This window comes from Notamacropus eugenii, chromosome 3 (assembly GCF_028372415.1).
Source record: "Notamacropus eugenii isolate mMacEug1 chromosome 3, mMacEug1.pri_v2, whole genome shotgun sequence".
NCBI classification, from domain to species: Eukaryota; Metazoa; Chordata; class Mammalia; order Diprotodontia; family Macropodidae; genus Notamacropus; species Notamacropus eugenii.
The window spans coordinates 36,527,890-36,554,996 of record NC_092874.1 but is presented as its reverse complement, the minus strand read 5'-3'; the positions used below and the strand labels follow the sequence as shown (position 1 = coordinate 36,554,996).

The 27,107-nt window shown below is 36.2% G+C and overlaps 1 protein-coding gene across 2 annotated transcripts in view; it reads right to left on the bottom strand.

The window, feature by feature from the left end:
- TBC1D5 (TBC1 domain family member 5) overlaps positions 1-27,107 on the bottom strand; it is a 636,101-nt gene that overhangs the window by 424,604 nt on the left and 184,390 nt on the right. The window lies entirely within an intron of this gene.

Sequence of the window (27,107 nt, the reverse complement as noted above, 5' to 3'; positions counted from 1 at the left end):
ACCAGAGCTAGTATTTTAGCCTGTGTCACCAAGATGCCTCTAGACTATCGAGAAAACAATAAACCAAGCCCAGATGGAGAATACTTGCCAGTTTTCCAGGTGTAAATGCTCACACTGAAAAGTTAACAATAGCTGGAGGTTCAAAGTGGTTCTAGTACACCCTTGGGAGTCACCATCCTCCCCGTTACCTGGGCTCCCAATTCTCTTCACTTTCTCTGACCCTTCCATATCCAAACAGTTACCAAGTCCTGCCACTGATACCTTTGCAATATCACTTGAATATCCCTTTTCCTTCTGATGGCACCGTCCTCACCCTGTTGAAGGCCCCCATCACTTCAGGTCAATAAGCTGGGCTCAGGCCTCTTCCCACTCCAATTCAGAATCCTTCAGTTGGCACATCACTCCCTATTCAACCTACTCTGGTGGCTCCTATTGCTTCCACAATCCAATATTCTCTTTAGCTTTTAAAATCCTCCATAGCCTGGTCTCTCCCTGTCTTTCTGGTCTTACACCTCCTCTGCCCATGAAGTTCTCAGGTAACAGTGGCCTCCCCGCTATTCCTCTCAAGAGACTCCACCATGTGAAGTTGGGCATGAAACTCTGTCCCTCATCTTCGCATCTTAGTTTCCCTTGCTTATTTTAGCCCTCAGCTAAGAGTCCCAGCTTCAAGAAGCTGTCTAGTGCCTTGCTTCTGCAATTATCTCCAACTTATCTTGCATATATCTCACCTGAAAAATTATTTGCATGTTGTCTCCCTCATGCTGAAAAAAATTTGAAAGCAGTGACTGCCTTTTGCTTAGCACAGTACTTAGCATGCAGTTGGCACTTAATAAATGCTAGTTAACTGCCTACCAACACACTACTCCTCGTTTCTCTCAGTTGGCACAATCAGCCCTGCTTCACGATTAGACTTGCATCTTAGGAAAATCACTTCAGTGGCTAAATGTAGGACAGACTGGAATGGGGAGAGATTTGAGGGAGGATACTCTAGCAGCAGGCTCCTGCAAAAATCGAGGTGTAAGGTGATGAGGGCCTGCACCAATGGGACAGCAGTGTCAGAAAAGAAGGGAGTGTATCTGAGAGATGCTGCATAGGTGAAATGGACAGGCCTTGACAAAAGATTGAATATTAGGGGTGAGATACAATGAGGAATCCACGATGTCTCTTAGGTTGTTAACCTGATAGACTTGAGGATGGTGCGGCCCTCTATAAAGACAGGTAAGATAGGAGGGAGGGAAAGTTTAGGGGGAAAGAAAATTAATTCTGTTTTGGACATACTAAGCTTAAGATGTCTACAAGGCAGTTGGAGATGCAAGTTTCAAGATCGGCAGAGATGCTGGGGCAGCAAAGATAGATTTGAGAATTACTGGCATAAAGATGGTAATTAAATCCATGGGAGCTGATGAAATCACAAAAATGAAGCAGTATAGAGGGAAGAAAAAAAAAAGACCCAGGGCAGAACCCTGAAGGACACCTATGTTTGAAGGCTGTAATGTGGAGAGCTCCTAGCCAAGGAGATAGGAATGGTGAGAAACTGAAAAGGAAAACCAAGCAAAGAGAATATCCTGGAGGACAGAGGGATCAACAATGAGATAAGGAGAATGAGCACTGAGAAGAAGCCAATGGATTTGGCAACTAAGAGATAACCGGTAATTTTGGAGAGAGCAGTTTTGGTGGAATAAGGTTGGAAGTCAGATTGGAAGTGGTTAAGAAGGGAGTGGGAGGATGGTGGAGGCACCTATCACAGATCACCTTTTTGTGGAGTTTAGCTACCACAGGCAGAAGACATAGAGGATGATAGTGGCAGGGATGATGGACAGTCATGGGCATGTTTGTAGGCAGTAGGAAATGAGCCAGTAGAGAGGGAGAGATTGAAATTAAGTGAGAGAGTGGAAATGGCAGGGGGTGCCCTCTGACTGGCAGGCAGAGCAATCAGTTGCTCCTAAAGCCTCCCTTCTTTGTATTGTGTTCAGAAATTTCATGCTAGAATCTTCATTTTTCACTAACTGCTCTGCTTGGTTTCAGCTCTGCAATCACACCCTTGTGCCAAATATCCTCTTCCCACCTTTTAGATTTTTAGTGTACTTTTGTGTACTGTCTTCTCTCATTAGAGTATAAGGTACCTGGGGACAAGAAAATCTTTTTTTTCTTATTTGTATGCTCAGCACTTAGCACAGTGCCTGGCTATGAAGAAAAAAAAAGTCACAGGAAAGAATACAAAGACTAAAGTTTTAAAAATAGAAAAAGCATCAATTTTACTGGTAAAACATACTTTTTTCATTCAAAGCTATACTAAAAATCATCATCAAAAGTCCAGGAGAGGTTAAGAGATTTGGCATCTTCATGAGACCATAAATACACACACACACCGTTGGGGTGATTTTTTATTTGCACTAGGCTTGTAAGTCATGTTCCTAATAAGGAAATGATAAACACTGATAAACACATAGATGTTCTGAGAATTTTTCCAGAATTATAAGAATTTCTAAATGAAGATAGATTATCCCAACACAACATTGTACCATGCCACATGTTACAAAAGCTTGAGGAATTTACCTACTAGATGGAAATAAACGTTCTTCAAGGACCTTACAACTCTGCTTAAATTTTGCTAAAAACCTATGGAATATAATAAAGGCAAGACCTGGAAAAATGGAATGTCAAAGATAGTCTTAATATCTAACAAGTAAGGTTTCATGATAAAGAATGTGTCTAAATGTTGTGAATTTAGTTCCAAACTATTTAAGCGAAGTGACCATAGCAGAAAGAGCACATATCACATATTTTTGACGATGAAGTTTACGGCTAAATGTATGTCAATATATTTTACTATTTTATCTTTTATCAGTTAATTTGTATGCAATTATGTTTATTAAATAATGTTTGACCACAAAAACAGTTATTGCTTTGAAAGGTAAAACTATATCCTCAAAACAATCTGTTAAGTTGGCAGGGGGAGAGGGTATAACATCTCCTGTTTATTCTACTTAGAAATGTATCTGTGGAAGAACTCAGCATATGTGCCTTAGCTAAATGCTTGCATTTACTTACTACACCAAGACTGCCGGTCTTACATCCAGTCAGCAATGTCCACATGTCGTTCTTTCTTATAAATTATCATGTGATATTTTGGAGGGAAAGGGACCTTATAGATTACACCTTATCAAAAACTCTCATTTTGCAGATGAGAAAACTAAAGGCTACAAAGATTACCAGAACCACAGTGAGTTAGGAGGAGGGCTGGGATGAGAATCCTATCTTCTGACTGTTGGTCCAGTGCAACATCTATTTTACCACAATATTTTCTCCCCTTTATTAAGCTATATCCCCCTTCCCATAAATCAAATTTTCAAGTGTTCATGGAAAGTTTACAATGTGGAAATTATTATGTTCTTCATACAATACCAAAAAGTAAGACAGAAATGGTTCTGGCTTTTCCAAGCGCTTATAGTAGAGCTGGGGAAGGGAGAACAAGCATTTACTGAGCACACTCTATGTGCCAGCACTGGGTTACATGTTTTGCAAATATTATTTCCTTTGATCTTTACAAAAACCCTTGGTGGTCAGTGCTATTATTACACACACACACCCCTTTTCATTTGAGGAAATGGAGGCACACAGCTAGCAAGCATCAGTGTGATGTGGTTTCCTGACTTCAGATCCAGCACTCTGTTCACTGGGCTACCTTGCTGCCTCTACTGCTAGGTGGGGAAAAAGATAATTACTCATTGGCTAGTTGATGAGTTAAGACAACTGTCAATGGCTAAGCAGTAATAAAATATTTAAATAATATTGCATATGATAATGAAACATATATCAACAATTAATATAGTGAGTCAATACTGTTCCACACCTAATCATTCTGCTACTCCAACTACTGATCCTTACGTCTTCAACATCCATTTAAAATATACCTTACTCTTAAGTAGCCACTAACTTGGTCAAAAAGAGGTCTTGAGGAATAACTGTTATAAGTAAATACAATCCTGGAAGGGAGAAGGACAGTAGTTTAATTGTCTCTAACATGGCTACCCCACAAAACAATGGAGGCAAGAAGTCACTACCTCCTAATCTCCATCTGGCTTTTCTCTATCTTCAAAGTTTCATCAAGCTTTACTTATCATTTTCTTACTCATTACTCTCATGAACTCAAAATATATAATCAAGGGTTCACTGCATTTGAATGAATGGTACAGAACAGATAATAACTGCTTCATGCTGGCTTTTGTGAGACTTTATGAAGAACCTGGGATTGGGTGAGTCTAAAGATAGAACTCATACCTTCGCAGATGAGAAAAACTTTTAAGTTAAAGCTTCTTTGGTTCCAAATCGGTACTTTACCATCTCCATGAAATCTTTCCAGAGGAATCTCCCATCTCAATTATTTCTTGACCCATATTTGTTCAATTATACTTCAGTTCAATTCAATCAGCATTTGTTAACTACCTATTATGTGTTGGGCACTATTTCAGGCACAGGAAGGGCAAAAATGAACCAGCCTCTGCCCTCAAAGGGCTTACCTTCTACTTTAGGGAAACAGTTTCCATGAGTGAAGAAAAAAAGAATACTCATAACTGAAGAAATGTGGAAAGCCTTTGTCTAGGAGGTGACATTTGAGCTGAACCTTGGAAAACCAGATAGAAGTGCCAAGAAGCAGAGGTAGAAAAGGAGACCATGAGGAACAGGTATGATGTTAATGCCTGTTTAAGGGCCTGGAACTGCGAAAGGGACTATCACCAATGAGGAGGAAGAGCCAGCTCAATGTGCCAGTGACAAAAAGTAGGGTAGGGAAAATAATATGTCATCAGCCTAGAAGGATAAACTGGAGCCACATTGTGAGTGGCTTTAAATGCTAGAGGAATCTGACTGTACTTCAATATTTGTCCTAGGCTGAGTCAATCAATCAGTCAATTAACAATTATTAAACACCTATTATTTGCCATTACTGTGCTAAGCACTGGAGATACTTTTAAGAAAAGGACAGTCCTGTCCTCAAGGTTACAATCTAGTGGAAGAAGATAATACAAAAAAAAAAAAAAAAGCCAAAGGCCAGGTAGGGGGAAACAGAAGGTACCCAGCACAGGAGCAGATCCAAAAGGTGAGAAAGGAAAAGATGGATGGCCACAATGCTCTCTTTAAATGAAGGCTGTGGGAAGAACTCCTCACTCCATCCTCCAATCAGGTCCTTAGGAAAATGGGTTATTTATGTTTTCTTCTAATAAAATTCAGAAGAGTACAAGTTAAACAATCTCTACTGACCAATTGTCTTATATACATTAGTAATATGGAGAGATAAAGTATAGGTAGCCTGAAGGTCATGGCATTTGTCAATAGATGTAAAGATACAACAACAAATGTATGATATAAGAAAAGTCATCTGTAAATTTTAAAAGAGACGTGAGCTATTCTAGTTCCATGAAAACAGCAATGGTTTTCACTGTTTTGTCTTTGTATATCCTCAGTTCCCTGCACATATAAGGCACTTAATAAATGCTTGTTGAATTATCACATCACGGATAATTATAGGGAAAATATTTTAAGCAATTTGTAATATTATAAAAAATTGGCACTTATGAGACTTTAAAAAATTCTTTAAAAACCACAATAACAACCCACAGAACTATTTAACCTGAAGGCTTAGTATATATCTTGATACCTGTGTGAAAGAGTAATTTTACAGATAATAGTAAGTAGTTTTCTCTTCTTGAACAAAACTAGATGAAACAGACTGAAATCAAGGTATTAAGATAGCTAGAGAAACAGCTTCTCCATTTAAAACAAATTTTCCGTTTAGCAGAACTCTATGCACAGGAATACACCCCCCCCCCAAATGCTACATCAGTGGTTTATGGGGGCAATACTGGAAACCCCCACGTGATCATTACAACCTCCAACATAACGATAACAGCCCAATCCAACAAATGTTTATTAGGTACTTACTATATGCAAGACACTGTGCAAGACAGTGGAGACAAATGGGGAACAACCATCACCACCCATATTTACATGGAGCTTTAAACTTATAAAACACTTCCCTGGACACCAACACCAAGAAACAAGTGGTACACACATTATTTCCCCCATTTGACAGATAAAGAAACTGAGGAAGAGAGGTTTAGTGCCTTGTATCTCATTTGGGATTAGATTTCAGCTCTCCTGACTCCAAGGCCAACAGTTCTAGCCTCTGTATGAACCTGTCGAGCATTTTGGTACGGTTGGAACCCTGCTGCCCATGCATTTTAAAGTCCTGATGGTGATCTGGGGCCAGAGTGACAGTGAGCACATTTCCCACAAACAGTTCTAGTCTGATCTCTGAAGTACAGGCCATGTTAGATTGCTTTGCAACTATTCTTATTCTGCTAAAATTTTATGCAGCAATGTGTTAATAAAAGGTGTCATTTTCAGAAAAGAAAACAAAATCAACACTCAAATTAATAAGAAACAATCTTGTCCCAAACCTCTGATATGATCTGGTTATTTTAATTGAAACACGGGATCCCAGGGAAAGGGGAAATCTCAATAGAGAGCAGAGCCCAATAGACTTTACAACTTAAAATTAACACCTTTAATTGCATTTTAACAGTAACAAATAGCTATTAGAGCCCGAAGAATTCATGTGGAAGAAGATAACCTATGGTTCCCTGGGTCCTCAGCATTTCTGTTATTTAGTGAACTTCAATACTTTACCACGCTCTTCATGAAACTAAAATTAAGCCACTGTCTTAGCAGCTTGACTCTTTTAAAAGAAGTCCTACTTATATGCCTCCTCATGGCATGCAGGCAGACCTGAGTCTGCAGATACACCAAGTTGGAAAGGTTTCATGAAGCTCAGAGGCCAGAGCCTAGCTACACAGTGAGAAGTTCATCTCAAGAAGGCAGGCCACCCAGATGATGGGGAGAGGAGGAGAAAGAGGGAGGGGGAGAGGGAGGAGGATGAGAGAGAGAGAGAGAGAGAGAGAGAGAGAGAGAGAGAGAGAGAGAGAGAGAGAGAGAGAGAGAGAGAGAGAGAGGAAACAATAATCTATCTATGCCAACAGTGATACTACTCACAGTGATAAAATATGGATCTTTACGAAGTTGAACAGAGGCCTCGTACCAGAGCCCCATCCAGATTCATTCAGGTGTTAGGCTCTCCCTTTTTAAAAGTACTTTGTAATTTGTTTACACCTTAGCCCATTGTGTTTCAAATGGAGCTACTTGACTAAGCCTTAAAACCCAAATCACTCAGGTTTTCACTGAATTCCCATTAAGTTCCCAGCCTAAGCCTCCAGGGTTCATGGTTTAGCTTTTGATGACTTAGAATGAGTGCAGATAGCAATAGTTTTCTATTTTGGCCAAACACAGAAAGCCTAACCCTTCCATACAAATATTTGTGTAATGGTAAATTGGCCCATCTTTTATCTAACTTCTTACTTGGCCCTTAATCACAGAATGGGCATTGCCTTAGATAAACTTAGATTTGGGAAAGACTATTTTGGAAAGGCCAAGATCACCCATAGCATCCCAGGCCATAGTCAGTTGTCTTGACTTGTCTTGACACTGAACTCTGATGACTCAGGAGAAGAGAATGAGACTGACTGCCTCAGTTAAATCCAACTCACAAGCAAGTCAAGGCATTGTCCTCATGATCTCATTGGTCTTGTTCAAGAAGGAAGGACAAAGGACAACACTGCATTTATCTGTGTACATGTTGTACCTCCACCCAACAAACTTGGAGGGGGGAGATCTCCACGCATTATGATCTAAATTTTGCCACTGAACCCAGATGGCTCCAGAGGAGAAACAAAGGCTGGTGACCTCGCACAGCCCTACCTCACTTCAATCCAATTCATTGCAAGTCATGGCAAGATCTTCCTGACGTCAAGGTCCTCTTGGAGAATGAAGACAAACAACAACAAAAAATGTAATCTACTTTAGGGCAGAGAATGATTTTTGTAACTGTATACCCAAAGTGAAGAAAAATGATTTGCATAAAGTAGGTGCTTTAATAAATGTATTTAACTTAAACACAGAAATAGCACAAAGAGAAGATAAGCCTAGGAGAATTAATTGCATTATGGCATAAAGAGATGAGGGATACAGCATGGCTGTGCTTGGTCATCCACACTTAAGGTTTTAACCAACATATCAACAAGAATTTATCAAGCATTTTTATGTAGCAGGCACTTTGCTAGGTCCTGGGAGCACAAAGTCAAGAATAAAACAATCCCTACATTTTGGGAGCTAATATCACAAGCTGATTAAAAATAAATGCATGTGTGTACCTGTATAGCCCTACATCTTATATGGCTCTTACTTGTGTGTTTATATACGTGTGCATGTGTGTATGTATTTATGATTGTACATGTGCAGCTCTAGTGCACTGCCCCACACCTCAGACAGTTTGATAAACACTCACTGACTGATTAAACCTTAAATATGACCTATATGTCACAAGCTGATTTCAGTCCTTAACCAACCACTCTTCCCCTTAAGAAGTTGCCGAGGACCTTCAGGCTTAAGTGACTTATCCTATGTACCACTGCCAAGATGTTTCAGGAACAGGTCTACAACAGAGGTCTTCCAGCCTTAGATGTGAAATTTACTATCCATCCAAAGACACAGATTGACAAATACAAAATATATGAAAAGTAAATTTTTAAAAACTAGGGAGGGAGGAGGTCCTAGGAGCCGCAGAAGGTTTAAGGAAGGTTTCGCAAAGAAGACGTGGATGAAACTCGACTTTGAAGTGAGGTGCAAATGAGTCGGGAATAGATATCAGACCCGAGGGGCAGTCCGTGAAAAAGCCTGGGGATGGCAAGTGGACTGTCCCATATCAAATATAGCAAGAAGGCCACATGAAATGGATCCTGGTCTCTGAGAAGGGGGTTCAGCAGAATGGGATTGTCACAGGGCATGCTTTCGCAGTTTGAATTAGGAAGATAAAGCAGAAAGCATTATTCAAGATATAGTCAGATGTGGAAAGGGAACTGAAGTGTACAGAAAGATATCCTTCAATATTTGCCTGAACTATTACATGGATTGCAAATATCAGGGGAAAGGAAAATTTTACAAGTTGTGCTGGCTTCACGTCCTCATTTTTACCTTTGTGAAAACATTATGACTTCTGAAACCTCCACAAGAAGCTGCTGTTGTCTGCGTTGTGTTTGACTGTGTGAGAGGAAATCAGTCACAGTATACCAACTTCGCTGTTATAATAGAATGTATTAAGGATGATCTAATTTGTACTTCTTCTTAAATACTTTTAAAAAAAACCAGGTGCCCAACATTAGCCTATTCAATAATTTCTACACACTCCTTCGGTTCCTGATTACACCAATAATTTTTAACTTTTCCGTACAATGCACATTTCCTCCTCTAAGTAACTAATAAAGGAATATATTTATCAGTTGTACTTAGAAAAATTTTATTGGGAACCTTATATTGTTGATGTAGGTATTATCCAAGCTAATTACTGAATTTAAATTTGAAACTATTTAATATCATCTCTCATCTCATGACAACAGAAATAGAAATGAAATGAAATTTATTTACTACATTTTGAGGCCATTCTCATTTAAAATTCAGCCGAAGGACAAACTAGAATAAGTAGCTATAACAATATTTTGGATGATCTGGAATTTCGATTAATCAGTCTATTTCTTTTCCCTATTACCAGATATAAGTGACAATTGTATTTTTTCCCTCTCACAATTATAAACTATTCCAACAGACCTAGGTAAACTGATGCATCATTGGGAGAGTACTTATCAACTCTGTTACATTCACATAAATGTGTTCAGTGGCCTACATTCAGTAAGTGCTGATAATATCTAAGGTGTGGTTTTATCATACACAGAAATGCCAAAGACAAAGAAATCACCGTAAGTCTGAAATTTTCAATCTATGCGTGGAAATCGATATAATTCTTAAATGCGTATTTCAAAAATAATCCTTAAAAATGGACAGATTATGCAAAATATTATCTTGAACAAGCTCCATCTTCTACCAGTTCCACTACTTGGTCGAGGCTCCAGGAATATTATAATGCCCACAGGATAAACACATCACCCAAAATCTCATCATCGTGAAGCTTTGACACTCAGTACATGCTCAACATCCTCAGCTGCCTCTCCCCTCTGATTGAAGGGTTGGCCACTCAACTCCTCCCAAATCCTTCCTTTGTCCAGGACCCAGAACTCTCCAGGTAAATCTCCATTTTCCATCAGTAGCTCGGCTTGGAAGGTCATACCCACAAAATAGGTACCACTCTGCAGATTTTTGGACCACACTTTGAAAACTGCTATTCTATATTATAGAGTAACATTTGAGCTTTGTTTCTTTTAAATGACCAAAAAATAATAACAAGGCCATAATAAAATGATAATCCATTTCCCAGCCCCCTCTTTTCAGCTTCCTTTCGTGCACTGTCTTCTCCAATTACATTGTAAACTCCTTGAGAGCAAGGACTTTTTCTTTCTTAGTATCCCTAGCACTACAATGTTGGGTACAGAGTAGGCACTTAATAAATGTTTACTGATTATTGGCAAAATAAAGATCTGTGACCCAAAATATTACACATAATCATAGGTCACTTTTATTTTCATGGACCTTTAGTATATCACTTAATGTCTCAGTGCTAGGCAACAACAGACTAAGATACAGAGAAGATAATGATCAATACTCAGATAAAGTTCCTCACTGCAAATGCCTTACCACACAGAAATCCAATCAATTCCTTTTCCTGTACAACATTAACTCATATTGATATAAATAAACAATATTAAGTAAGAAAAATAAAAATTATTTCCAAAAATACAGCCAGTGATTATGTTCTGATTTTCCTCAAAAAGGTAAAATAAACTCATGATCAGTACTTTAAATAAAATTAGAAGTGATATTTGAGCTGTAAAACCTGCCTGGGGCTATGGAGGAAAAATATTCAACAGGACAAAGTTTCTTCAATATCTCATACCCTAAAGAAAAACTCAAAATATGCTGTTTATTTGTTACTAATGAAATTTAATTGAATATACATGTGATCACAGAATACTGATAAAAAGGAGCAATATTTTTTCCATGACTATTGTTATTTGCTGAGGAAAAAGAAATTGAACTGTAAGTTCTTTTTTAACTGAGTTATTTTTTTCTCAAGTAGTTCTTCATAAAGAATGCCTCAGTTGTATCTTACAATTTTTTTTTCAAAAAAAAAAATCCATAAAACAAGAGTGAATGACGCTTCTCAATTTATCTTCTACCCTATTTTAAATTCAGGTTGGTACAGTTCATGTTTGATGAATTGTGCCAAAAGAATACCACAGAGTTCCATATTTTCATAAAGGGCAGTGGCGCTGATAATGCAGACTGTCTGTTTGTATTCTACATGTGTCTTAACCAGTCCTATCCTGTGATATTCTTCCTTTTTAAAGCACTGGCAGGCAGCAGAAGTAAAATGTAACACTCTATGCCAGTATCTTAAACTTCTTTGTTTCAAGACTCCTACACTCTCTCGAAAGTGACCCCTCTCAAAATGCTTTAGTTTATGTGGGTTGCATTTGTTGATTTTTATCATATTAGAAATTAAAATGTGTTAGTGTTCACTGTGAAAATCATTTTAACCTCAAAGATACCTCGAAAGGGTCTTGAGGAACTCACTAGGTTCTGGGACCATGCTTTGAAAAGTACTGCTCTATGTTACAGCATGATATCTGAGCTTTGTTTTTTAAGAACATTTCTTTATAAAAGGTAATAATCTCACTGACTCAAAAAAAAAAAAAAAAAAAAAAAAAACCACCCCACAACAAAAGTACAAGTCAGTTAGCTCTCTTTCCTGGTCAAACCAAACTGCTTCTGTGACACAGTCACCATGCTGATAAAGCAACATCAAGGTCAAAAACATCTGCATAGAACACTATCTACAGCAGTGGTATCAAACTCAGAGAAACAAGGGACACCAAACCATACAAAAAGGATTGTCGTGAGGCATGTGTTAACTCAGAAAACCACATGTTAACATTATCTATATCGTACTGTATTTTTATTTCTTTTTCTAAAAATACTTCCCATTATATTTTAATCTGGCTCCTCCAGAGTCTTGTTGGCTGTAATGGGCCCAAGTGTGCTTGCCAGCCCTGCTCCATATCATGCATGGACGCTATAAATACTGCATAAATAACATACTACTCTACCCAAATGATCTGTACTGGACATATGTGCCATGATAAAACCGGGATGATTAGAAGAGTGGGCACATTGGCACAGTACAAAAGTAAAGCTTTACGCATGTTAAACGACAAAGTAAGATAACAAATCAGCAAGCTGAAGTCAAGAAGCACTGTTAGGCACCTATCATGTGCCAGGAAGTTCAGTCATCTCTCTCTCTCAAAGTATGTCACAAAATTATGAAATTGTGAGCTAAGCTCTCTGCGTGTGAAATAGCCTCAAAGAGCTCTTGGCTTTCTGAACACCTTGTATGTATGTATAAGACAAATATACCTTCAAGCCACATACAACATAGTGAGGAAGACAGGACACACATAATATAAATGTTATCTTAATTTTAGATCCATTATCTAATGAGAATTATTATTTTTGACGCCATGCTCAGGGCTTTGCTAAGAAAAAGGTAAATCCATCTCCTTAGCTCATATTAGTTTTGAATTTTGTTTCCGCTGGGGAAACAAGAGCCTTCCGGCTCTCACATCCATTAGGATCAGTTGTTTGGGGCTAGTTCTCAACTTCCTTCTCTGTAAACTGGGGATAACAATATACTTATACACTACATACTTCATAAGGTGACATATTTTTTGCCTAATATTGAAAAGGGATTTATTACTATTAAGTGGATTTTTAAACTTTTTCTGATAAAAAAAATACCTATCAGACACAGGAAAGGGAGTTTATATAAAATTCTTGACTAAATGGCTGAAAATAGTATGAACTGAAAATAGTAAGAACAAAGAAAGCAAAAACAGACATATAAACAATACTAGACAGTTTTCTAGGACTGGTGAGGAAAAATATAATTTTAAAATGATATTTTTACATTTTCACATTTTTCAAAATATTGCACATTGCTGACTATACCTTCACAGAGTTTAGTCATTTCAACATATTACTTAGCATTTAGATTTCCAAAGATGACCCCAGGGTAAAGAAAAAATAATTTAAGAAACCCCAAACTTTGCAAATAGAACAATTAAATGGTAAATGTTTCCCTGCCAAAGGGATACTTCATTATGGAAAAGGTTTCACCCAGGGTAAGTGAGCAGATTCACAAAGAAATGTTTGGTTATCAATCATTAAATGCTTATAGAGAACAGGAAGTCATGAAACATCAAGCTACGGTATCAGGAGCTATAGCCTACCAAAGATCAATCACAAAAGAAAATTAAAGCATTCTTCAAGTTATGATATGAGTAACTGAAAAGTAAGAGATTTCTGTAATCTGGATTTATAGAAATTGGGCACATGCACTCACAATTTCCATTAAAAAGGTCATTTTCTCAATTTCTTCACAATTCCTCTAGATATGTTCTTACAAAATAAAGCACCATGCTACCTCTCAAGTAATACAATATAAAAGCAATTTTGAAATCATTACTCACTATATATGTGTACATACACATTATCACTCAAATGCACTGCTATCCATGAACTGTCTTGTGTCAGTATTTTTTACCCATTTAAATAAAAGTCTAATTGTCCCTTTATATTATGAGTTATATCTACTCATCCTCAACATCTATTACACAATTTACCATTGTGCAACTCTGGGAAACTAAAAAATATCTAAAAAGCAATTCATTTTCTTTTGAAACAGAAATCATTAACTTCAGATTTTAAAGTTAAATATTTCCTAAAATCCCCAAAAGAATGATTACTAAAATTAGTGAAATGTTTAAAAGTTCTTATTCAGAATAACCTGACTAAAGCAGACCACTCACTAATAAAGTGAAACTTAATAAATCATGTGGAATCTTATTTTGTTCAAACCCTTACTAACTCCTAGCACCATCTGTTACCATCAAAACTATATGACAAGATATGATATATAATTAATAGGTAAACAACAATCTAATTAAAATGGACAAATACTCCGTGTTCTTGCCATTTGGGAGCTCTAATTACAGACTAAATTTTAAGCTTGAATTAAATATTTAAGCTGGAAAATTAACTTTCCTTCTCGAGCCTTGAATACATTAATACAGATATGTGAAGCGACTTCCTGATGGGAACTTAAACATGTAATTTGGTTTCATCAAAGCAGTTACTAATTGTTAAGCAGCAGCACCTTACCATATGTACACAATAGCTATTTAGAGCTGAAAAGGTGGTTCTAAAGCACCCTTTTGCAACCCTTTCCTGACATAAATAGAAAATGTGTATACAGCGCAGCAGTTTACACTACACACTGGAAATAAATTACTTACAGGCTTTAGCTTTCCATGCTTTGGGCAGTAAGTACAACTGGATATGAATACATGAGAGATGCCTATGTTTGAGAAGCCAAACAGGAAGCACTACAGGACCAAAAGGAATTCCTAAGCAAAAGCAACTCAGAGGTGGATCGATGACAGTCTGTACAGATGTGATTAAAACCACTGAGTCTAAATCAAGAGGGAAGCAACGCATTAGCAATGCAGACTTACACTCCTTCCACCCGTCCACAAGCATTCATTAAGTACCTACTACGTACCAGGCCCTGGGCTAAATGATAAGAGGTAAAAAGAGAGGCAAAAACATCCTTGCTCTCAAGGAGTTCGCACTGTAATGGGGAAGGCAAGTGTAGGCTGATGATGGCACCCTCAAAGTGAAACTGTAGGTACCACTTAAATTTTACCTTAAATTTTTAAAAGCCAAAAAGAAAATGCTATAAATACAGTAGAATCACTCAAAACAGAATCACTCTAAAACAAAGTATATACGAAATAGCAGTAATTCTAACAGCAGTAAGCCGAACTTTGACATTGCCTCTTGAAATCAAAAAACAAAATAACTACACAAAACCTATCAGCTTGATCTCTCCCCTCCAAAAACATCAGTTACTAGCCAAACAGAATGTGCATCTTAATAAGGGGGTGAAAAAAGCCTTCTTTTTTTGTTTCATAGTTTAAAAAAAATGTTAGGGATTTCCATAAATGTCATGTGGCACAATGACAGGGTCCTGCTTTTTACACCTACCCACAAAAAACTCTAGCTTAGTTTTGCTCATGATGAGGTCTATGACATGGAATTGTGCCCTATTCATTGAAGTTATGTACTCATGCACTGCTGTCAGACACAGCTATCTGCATGACTCAAACTTTAAAGAAAGTCGTCCCATATGATGGCATCACCGATTTTATAAATGCCTCTTTCTAAGCCCTACATCCAGGCTCCACTCAAGAATCCCTCAAACTGCTCCATCAGCAAGCATCTGCTAAGTGTCTACAGATGCCAGGTACTGTGCTAGACTCTGAGGATACAAGTAAAAAGGACAGAATAATCCTTACTTGCAAGGAAGTCCCATCGGGATGGGGGAGCCAAGATAGACTTACCTAAGCATACACAGCAACAAGAGAATCAGTACAAAGTCGTTAAGGACAAGGTAGTTTGGGGGTAGGGGGGAATCAGGAGAGGCTCATGCTGAAAACAGTTCAGGAATTCTGTCCATGAGGAGATGAGCTTACTTCCTATTTCCCATTCTTCCACCCTACACCTGGTAATAATGTCCCCTCTTTTGTACTAAATAGGCTATAATTTTGTTTCAGTTTCCAATTTGAGTAACATTTGATGTTTCTATTATGATAAAGGTCAATTCAAACCATGGGGGGCATGAAGGGGTGAGGGTAGGGAGGAAGGAAGGGACAATACAAACATACAGACCATATTTTTAAACCAACCTTGCAAAAGAGTAAACTATCGATGATTTTGAGCTAGTGAATAGGTGCACCATAAGAGATAATTAAAAAATCATTTCTATTTAATTCTGAAATCCATTTTATAACTATATATGAATATGCATCATGCTCTAAGAATTCATAAATTTTACAATAAAATGAGGAAGCCACACTAACTTTAACTAAACAAGAATTCACCCCTCCACACTCAGTTCTTTCCCACATGTAGTATGCATGAACAGCAAAAAGTGACCTAAGCTCTCTATTTCCCCTTACTGTATGTATACACATAAGGAATTTGTGCTATGGTGGCAAAGGCACAGATTCGGAATCCTAGCTTTGCCACTTAATACCTGTTCACTTTAATAAGCCATTCAAACCTTTCTAAGCCTCTTCTTCCTTATCTGCCAAAGAAGGGGCTTTAAGCAGCCCTCCCCAGTTCAATTAGCACCTATTAATCAGCTACTACGTGGAAAGCACTATGTTGTACAACTTGGACATATAGACAAAAATGAAAAACAGAATTTACTTTTGACACAATAAACCCCAATGTGGATAATCCTTAGAAACTGTAAAATAGTTGACCACAAAGAATAAAAGTTTCTCCAGATTTTTAAATTTTTCTAACTATACTACTTTCGTAGCTACAGGTAATGAATTGTAACAGGATACAAGGCTATATGGCTTTTCTGTTATGTAGCTTGGGCAAGTGGATGTGAGAGTGACAGAATTATGTATGAGTGTGTGTGTGCGTTTGTGTGTCTACACTTCCACACTACTGTCTGCAGTTGGTACTCTTAATTTTGCTGACTAATCCATCCAAGCCTCCTTTACTGGTTTACCATCAGTCTCCAAAGATTAGATGTGCCTAAAAGCTCTTTCTTGTGCTCCTTCCTCTTTCTTCTCTCCCTATTCTGATCCCTGACTGATCTCTTCAGTTCCTCAATTACCATCTCTATGTAGACAACCACTGAATGTCCATCTGTCTCTGTCTCTCTCTAGTGCTGTGTATACACACAAATGTCACCCTATCATAAAGTATGGAAAAGGGATTATGGTATAAGAAGACCAATAAGATGTAGAGTTTAAGAGTCTACAGGGCATCCAGTGGGAGATCTCTACAAGGTAGTTGGAGAGGAAAGACAGAAGTTAGGCTGGACAAGTAGTTCAGAGAGTCAACTACATTGAAATGATCACTGAAATCACAAGAGCTGATGAGATCACTAAGTGAAATACTCTAAAGGAAAGAGCCCTTTGGGATACCCAAAGTTAGGAGGTATGACTTGGAAGAAGATCTAGTCAAGAAGACAGAGCACTGATCAGCCAAGCAGGAGAAGCAGAATAGAGTGCCCTGAAAACCTAGAGAGAAAAGAGTACCATGGAGAGGGCAAAGGTTGCAAGAGAGGCCAACACAGATGAGGATGGAGAACAGGCTATTAGAGTTGGCAAAGAGGAGATTATTAATGATTTTGAAGAAAGACATTATGGTTGAATGGTGAAGTCAGAAGCCATATAAAAAATGAATTAATAAATGAGAGGAAAAAAGGGGTAAAGTACCTATTGCAGCTATTGTGGGCAACGTTCTCAAGGACAGATTGAGAGGGGTTTCTTTGAGAATAGGGAAAAGATGGGAATGTTGAGGAAGAGAGAGTCTAAGAGGCAGTTATAAATACCACAAAGGAATTTGGGAGAAAAATTAGGGCTGGATATATAGATTTGGGTGTCTCATCAGCATACAGATGAAAACTGAATCTTTGTTGTAGATAAGACCATCACAGGATAAATGATACAAAGAAAAGACCTAAGCTTTGGAGGAAAGCCTACTATAAGAGGCTCTACATTACTCATAATTTAGCAAAAACTCAAGACTGATCAGGCAGGCAGCAAAAAGAAAAGAGAACAGTAGCAAAGAGAAGTCAAAAGAAGAAAAAGTTTTCATGATTAAAAGATGATCACCACTATCAAAAGCTTCAGGTAGATTAAGAGGAATGAAGACTGAGAACAGGTCATGGATTTATCAATTAAGAAACCAGAATTATCTACTAAGTCTCAGATGAGCTGTAATCCGTTTTCGTAGAGAGTTCCCATATTAGAGTTTCCTCTAATGATGAAACCACAGACCATTAATATAAATATGACCAGACAGAAAAAGTCATCTATTCTAAAATGTAGTCCTCTGTGGAGAGGCTTAACTATAATATATTTATATTCATTTTGTCTGTTTTCCATTGTATCTTTGTACAAAATACATGTAAATTAAAATAATTTAATTGATGCTTTTGAATATATTCACTATTCAATTGTTCTAAATAAACAATTCCTATTGAGCCTAAAGATTACACTTTCATGGGATTAAAGTTGTTCAATTAAAAACCCCCAAAAGAAAAAAATTAAATGCATCTCCCAGCAAAACTTTAGAAAAGTACTAAACAACTTTAAAAAAAAGAGAATACAATTCATCATTTAAAGTTATCTATCCTAGAGGAATCTCTGGTCCAGGATCCTGCACAGAAAGGTCCATGGAAAAATTTCCTATTGTGGGTCTGATATATGGACTCATTCTGGGCCAATTTCAATACTCAGGATTAGAAGTTTGATTTTCGGAGCCCCCTAAAAGACTAGATCATAGAAAACCAACAAATGCAGAAAAGGCTTCCTGAGCCGTCATTACAACCCTTACCTATCTGAAAGTCTCAACTTTTTCTTTACTTTCAGCCAAGCACCCGGCTGGGTTGAATCAGTAAAGTTGTAAACAAGACAAAACAAAAAAACAACCAACACATCCACAGATAGAAAAAGACATAATAGCAAGTCAAAGAGAAGATACAATGAAAGTAGGAGTGGGGTCCTCTACTGTCTGCTGAAGTTTACAAGAGATTGGTAGAGATTTCTATTGGTAAAAATGATTGAGATCACAGGACTGTCTTATTGCCTGGAGAGGCTAAGCAACTTACTTACAGTAACACAAATTCTAAGTGAAAGAATTAGGATTTGATCTCAGGGCCTCTGTCCCAAATTGAGATGGTATGCCCAAAACATACAAACTTCCTCCTTTATTAATTCAATGAATTTTTGGAGATAGATACAATATTAACAAGAGAAAAAAGGGGAACCAGGTCATAGTCCAGTGTTCCTCTCTACTGCTTTCAGTTTTTTACTGCTTAGTTAGCCATCTAGGCTAGAAGATGACCTTTCTAAGTAGGGGATATTATGACTGTCAAAATATTTAAATAAAAATGGGAATTTTATTATGATAAAACTGCCAAACCAGTTTGTTTTTATTGTGTCTTCTGAATTATACTCAATGACCCAAGAGAAAGTCAGTCTTAAATATTCCCTAATATTTCTAATTTTATCTAACTGCCTAAATAAAAGTGTATCAAGAAAAATAAATTATTTTCTAGCTCTGCAAGTATTGAAATCTTATAACTTACATTGATTAATGGATAGTAATAGCAAAACTTCCTATTCAATCCATGGTGTGATCAGGTTAGAAAAACTATTGTACATTTGCTGAAATTAATTTTCATAGTATTCCATAATGTAAGCATGTTATCTTTGGGGTTGGAATTTAGTAAAATAACAGTAATCAAGTCAAAAATAAAGTCCAAAACTTTAAAACTACATTAAAATCAATAAATGGACATTGGTTAACAAAAATATTATTTTCTAAATTTGCCTAATAAGATAGCAGCTCTGACAGTCTTTGGTCTTTTATAAACTTTGCATCTTACTATTTGTATATCACTATATGTTTTATGAGAGGTAAGGTGGATTAGTAGAAAAAGGGTAATAGCTCAAGAGTCAGGGAAATCTGGATTCAATCCTAATTCAAGAGTCCACAGGCAAGTCAATTAACCTCTTAGCCTGCGGTTTCTCATTTGTCAAAAGGAGATACAGAGGGACTATTAATTCGTTAGTCATAAAAACTATACTTCTCAATGCAGGCCACAGTAGCAGAGGCTTGTATGGTTACCCTAGTACTCACTCATACTGATACTAAAATACAAACTCCGCCCCTTTCCAGGCCCTCACATTCCAGCTCCACTTTTCCTTTTCAGTGTTATTTCACATTCTTGCCTTTCATGAAGTCGATACTTCTATGGAATCATACTATTAACTATTCCCCAAATGTAATTCTCTCTCATTTTCAATCAATTACATATAAAAACCGTACTAAGATACACTAACATCATCTTTGCCTTTGTTTTATTTGAAGGCTATGTTCATATGTCTTTGTATCATAAAATCCTAGCACAGGGCCTTACACATCTTAAGTTATTAGCAAATGTGTGCTGACCTGTATAAAAACAGACTGTGAGGTCCTCAAAGAAACATGCCATGCATTCTACTTTCTTGGCAAACTATCCACAAACTAGAGAATACCTCAGTCATTCAAGAATCTGAGTTTGTACTGACTGAGGTGGTTACAGTTTCTCTAGGAGTTAGTAAATGAATTTCTAGAGTTACTGAGTCCCTCCACCCCACCTTTCCGCATTCATTATGCTTCAGCCAAATGGATGAAAAGCCTTGGAAAGTAACACTGAACTGGTTCTGAGGCTGGAGCGTAGGCCCACGTATGAAGCCTTCTAGACTGGCACAACCAGACAGAATTTATGGTGAAAGTAGGGATTTTTTTTGTCCTTTTTTTGTGTTCCCAGAACTTAGCATAGTGCCTGACACATGGTAAGTACTTGATAAATGATTGCCAATTGATTGGCCCCTTTCTATAACTCCATGCCAAAATAAGTCATCAGAAGGGCTTACAGGGTGGGAGATACTACAAAAACTGTAGATAATTAATCAATGTTATTGTAAGTGACCAAATGTCAGGTGGTTAAAATATTACTGGTTTACTATTCCATTAAATTAGCAAACTGTAGGCCACAGATATTCTTACATAAATTGGACTGTTCAGTTTATAAATTTAAATTTTAAAATTTGCATTCAATAAAATGTCACAAGCTCAAATAATGAAAAAATTAAATTCAGTAAGAATTATAAAATTATTATTGCAACACATATGAGTCAGGGATTTTAATATACACCTACATTCTCAGTCTACCTTTACCTATCATTGCCTATGAATGTGATGTGCTATTTGGTGCCATATGACCAACAATTGTGACAATTTTTTTTAACTCCCTTAAGAAAATGTACAAGAGGAAGAATACTTCATATGGAAAGACCACCAGTGCAAAAAAAAGAACTGGATAGAAATGAATGTTATGGTCACATAATTCTAAAACAGTCCGGTGTTGAAATGTTTGAATATACAGTACAAATTGTTACAAAACATGCATGTGAAATAAGAGAAACAAAGGCATATTTGCTTTCTGTGGTTTGCCAACCTGAGAGGGAATATACAAGTAGATAAAATGACAAAAAAGGGGCATCTTCTGGCTCTATGGCCTGACTCTGTGCCATCAAAAATGCATTCTCTTAACAGAGGCCTTTCAGGAAAACACTTCAAGTTGATTTAAGTCAAAGAAAGGAAAACTTTCAATATCAGCACTGACTGGTTTGACCACATTAAAAACTGAATTCAGTTGCATAATGTCAAAAATATCCAGAGAAGCACCCAGGGTAGATTGAGAAACAACAGCTAACATTCCATTTTGTAGAAAATTATTAAGAAGCACTGATCAACAAGATTTCAATGAGGAAGAAATAGATTTATTCTGCAAGTAAACACCTTCAAGAACTTGCATTTCTAAGAGAGAAAAATCTGACCTGAATTCCAAGTGTCTAAGGATTGCTTAACACTTCCATTGGGAGGTAACACCAAAGAGGATTTTAAATTAAAATCAATGCTTGTTTATCAGTCTTGAACTCTCGGTACTCTGAAAGTCAACAACCATTAATCACTTCTAGTTTTTTGGTAGTCTATAATAATAATGCATGGGTAACTACAGTTGTTTTCAAAGAATAGTTTTCAAGTTGTATTAGCCCAGCGATTGAAAAATATTGCATGGATAACAATATCACATTTTCAGCATTAGTGATTTTAGCTAATGCCCTAGGTCATCCAACCACACTTGGCTCATAGTATGAGAATGTGAACATTTTGCTGAAATTTGCTGAGATGTGGATAAAGCTTTATCTACCTACCAGCCAAAGCATGAAGAGGTAAGGAGAAAAAAATTCAGTTTACACTTAATCTACAAAAAGGACAGTGCAGATATTTAGATTTAATATTCTGGGTTGTTTTTTTTTAATTTTGTTCTCTATAACTATTCTGTTACTTTGTAATAAACTTGAAAAAGGAATACAATTTTCCTTATCTTTTGCTTGCTGTTGTATTACAACAATAAACAGATAAAAACTTATTTTAAAATTTTTTCATTGAATATTTTCATTGAGCTAGAACCAATCATCATATTTTACATATAATTATAATTCTGAATGGTGCAGATTCAAATAATGCTGCTACTTCATCAGATTTGTTATTTGTATTACTTGTAACCTATCTATCTTATAGAATTTACTTGGATGACAGCCATATTAAGATGAAATGAATGACAATGATTCGGTACGCTAAACAAACTTTTAAACTGATTTATATAAATGATTATAATATACTTTATAAAGAATAAATTACCTGAGGCAATATGGTAGTAAATCCTAACTTAATTTTTAATAGAAAAAATATAAATATTAAAGGTTTAGTAATATTAATCTGTATTCATAGAAGTAAAAATAAAACAAGGGCTGGTGCTATTTCAGTGTACTTGGGAACAAAATTATAAAAATAGCTGTACCCTAAGCTCATTTCCTGACCACTAAGAAAAACCTAAATCTTCAATGGAAAGAAGATAAATAGCTTTATAATTAGATGCCAAAAGGTAGTGTAGTACAATAAATAAAGGTCTGACTCTGGAGTCGGAGAACCAAGGTTCAATTCTTGCCTCAGATACTAACTACCAGTGAAATCTTAGGAAAGGATTTAACTTTTCAGGACTCAGTTTCCTCAAATGTAAAATTAGGGAGATGGGCTATATCCCCTCCAACTCTGTATCTAAGATAGTATAATTCCTTCCAACTCTTAATGTGTAGCGTGTATGTGCAAAATTAGACATATTAAAAAAAGAGAAAAAAGGTCTGCAATCAGGACTTTACTTACTGAAAGTATGTCTTTAAACAAATTTTTCTTGTTTTAAAACAAATTCACTTGGTTTGTTGTTGTTGTTGTTGTTTTTTAACAAAGACTGAGGGAACCCAGTTAGAAAACTTTTAACAAGAGCCAGGTGGAATTCCCTATTCAGGCTACTTTGGGTATTGTTGTTTTGGCTAAAAATATGCCTGTATGTGATACTTTCTTTTCAGAGAACTCAAAACAACCCATAAAACTCCGACGACTAAAGTGGTGCATTTATTTGAGTTTATAAATCCTTGAAACTCAATGAACCTTGGCCATAGCCTTTGGGATATATTTAAGGGGTGACAATGCTGGCTAAAAGAACAAGACGTGAGCTCCACGTTATTCAGATTTATACCCATGCCTCAGTTTCTAAGACAAAGTGAAACTGGTCCTCCAAGGGAATCCCTTAAAAAGGCAATCAACACTTTTGGATATTATACAATTCTAATAAGAATAAAAAAGAACTAACATTGAAATACTAAATAATCTATGTTAGAAGATGAAGACCAAGAATGCATCTTATTATTTCACCAATATTTTATCACTCTGGAGTGGCAAAACAAATAACTAAGGGAAATAAGGTGAAAGGGCTTTGTTTGGGAGAAGATGATAAATGGCTACATATCTTTAAAACATTTTTCTACCAGCACTTAACAAGGTTAAAAGTAAGTTGGCTCCCTCATTAACTTTTAATATTTTTGGAATAATTCAGTGTAGTTTGAAATACTTTTGCACTAACTGAAAGTTTCCTCCATCTTAATAAAAACCAAGCCTTGGAACAACTCAGGCTTAACTTCTTTAATAGAAAGTGACAGTTTAATTGGTCTAACTGTTAAATTGGTGTTAAAGTTAAACTAAAAAAATTAGTAAAATTATAAATATTCTAGATAAATGGCCATATAGTAAAAAGACTATTTTCTAATACATTCAAAATTAGTTTTAATGATTACATCATATAAAATGCCTTTGATGAACATTATTCAAGTAACCAAAACACATTTTTTCCCTAATGGAATACAGAAGTTTGAGACAGAATTAATCCCCCTCAGTAGAGAAAATAAACCCTAAAAGACATTTTAATAGATTTTTATACAAATGTCTATGAGAGATACAGGAAGCACATAATTATCGTTTTGTATATTTTATATACTCAATAAAAACGTTAGGGTAGTAGTTAATTCCCATAACCTAGGATGTAACCTAATGTGATCCAAACACCAAAGGAGAAGGGTCTCTTCTCCTTATCATTCACTTTGCTCTTTGTTTAAACTGAAAATATATGGTGGAAATCTTTTAGAAGTGTTATCACTGCAAGGGCAGGGGAAGAGACATTATTGAAGGTATCAGTTCATGATGACCAAGGTGAATCTTTGCATCAACTATTTAGGCAATTTGATAGGATACTGATAAGCTAGAGAACATTTAGAGGAGAACAAGCAGCATGTGCCTTAAATAATGCCATCAGATGATCCTGCAGGAAAGAAGATGGTTAGCGTACAAGAAGAAAGCATTCTGTGGAACATGATAACTGCTTTTACATATTTGAAGAGTTATCCGGTGGCCAATTAAACTTGTTCTGCTTGGCTCCAAGAGCAAGAACAAGGTACAATGGGTAAAATTTACAAGAGATATAATTAGGCTTGATGGAAAAACTTAACAGACTTAGCCCAAAATCAAAAAGACTCCTTGAGGAAGTATTAGGTTTCCACTCCTTGGAAGTCTTCACACAAAGGATGGATGGCTAATCACTTGTAGTTATGTTTTATTAGGAATTAGTTTTGAGATATAGGTTGGAATATATTGCCACTTTAGTTCCAAATCTAAAATCCTGTGATTCTGCTATCTCCATAGGGGGAAGTGGGAGGAAGGGAGATGAGGGAAGGCGGGGTAACTCTTTTTTTCAAAAAACTGAGGAGTTAGAAGGGATTTCAGATATCATTTAGTCCAGCCTAAATCTGACCAAGAATCTCCACCAAATAATTTTTTCCACCCTTTGTTCAAAGGCAACCATGAAAAGAAATATATTATTTCCAAAAGCATTTTTTTCCTTTTTTAGATTAGCTTTAATTCTAACTGAATTTTTTTCAACCATGATCTCTCCCTTCCACTTACCCCCAATTTAGAGCAAAAGAAGAATAAAATTTCCTGTTACAAATACGTATGATCAAGCAAAACAAATTTCCACACTGGCCATGTCAAGAAATATATATATATATGTATGCATGTATGTATGTATGTATACACACATACACATGCATGTCTAACTGCACTCAAGAGTCTTTCACTCTCTATCTGGAGGCAGACAGCAGGCTTTACTTATCATTAGCCCTCTGGAATCATGGTTGATCACTGTGCTGATCAGGATTCCCATTATTATCTTTATATGTATAAATTGTTCTCCGGGTTGTATTCATTTTGTTCTGCACCAGTTCATAAAAAATACAGTCAAGTTTCTCTGAAACCATCTGATCCTCACCATTTCTTATGTCACAACAGCATTCCATTCCATTTATATGCATAACTTGATAAAAATATTGACTGAAAAATGGTTGAGTTCTGAACTATTCCACTCTAGTAATACTATGGTTCTAGTTCTACAGCCATATAATCACATTATCTAATCCATTCCACTTTGACACAGCTTGTCCACAAAAATATCATAAGAAACTCTCTTTCAAATATCTTTACTAAAAACCAGGCATGCTGACTGCATCATTTCCCAGATAAACTAAGGCTATTTCAAATGTGAATACTTCAAGGACTTCTGATTTACATCAATGAGGGTAATACTAGCATGAATGTAGAGCTCTCCAATTTAGTCGATAGTTATGGAGAACTACTAGAGGGAAGGGAATACGGCTGGAGACTGAACTACCTAAATTACAGTACATTACAGTATACCTGGTGGTAAGTCTATAAGAATATAGTTAGATTGATCCTCAGATAATACACCTACCAATCTTTTGAGACCTATCAACCTTTCCAGATTCTTAGGACCTACCAGAGCTTATTATGCTCTGCTAAGAAAGCCTTCAAATACATTCAGTTATTTATTTAGTAATGAGTAGTCATGTAGCTTATACTGTAATAATGACCTGTATTTAAAGGAGATGAATATAAGTTATTCATATACTATAGGTTATGATACAAATGTCAGTGATAGCTTGAACTTAGTTAATGTCAGTCTGAATGAATTTGCTCCTAGTGATTACCTCTTTGTCCCAGTAGACTGTTACCTAACAGTCTACTAATACCTATTCTAAAATTTATCAAGTTGAAAACAACGTCAGCAACTTAAATTTTAGGAATCTACTTTCTTCCTCTTTTTGAAAGACAACTATAAGATTATAGTACTAACAACAGGAAATGATCTTAAAGATCATCTAGTTCAATCTCCTTCATTTCACCAAGAAGGAAACTGAGACTCACTTGTCCATGGTACCAATTTCCAATAATATACTCCTGCCTTTCTCTACAACTCCTCAATGATCACCAATTGCCATCTGTGAGATCTTGGAGTAATAAGATCCAGATAACAAACTCATTTAAGGTAGCTAAATGATGTTCATTGAAAAATCAGTTTAATAAGCTGTAAAGTGCAGGATTTCTTAAATTATCAAATTAAATGAGCAGAATAAATAGTATGGCAAACAGTAGAAAGGAAATTCTGCAAGAGGAAAATGGAAGGTATTAAAAACCCACCAATGATAAGGGATCAAAACTGCAAAACTGGGAATCACCAATATAAAAAAATTACCTGTTTGAGAAATACAGACTATTTACACCTGCAATAACATTCTAACAAATGGCAATAAACTCACTGAAGACAGCCTATTAATAGCTTATTTATTTTTAGGGAGAAAAAAGTTTCAAAAAAGAGCTTTTATTTGTCTTTATTTTTTAATTGCAACACGTACACAGGTGGTTCAAACTAATCAAAAACAATTCTATGAATATATAGCACATCTTAAAATATAACTACCTTCTCTATCCTGAAAAATTAAGCTATCATAAATTATTTTGGCACATTAAAACAGTAATTTTTACAGTAGCCTAGAGTATTTTTTAAAAGATAGCCATAATTTAATTTCAAACTACATTTGCCA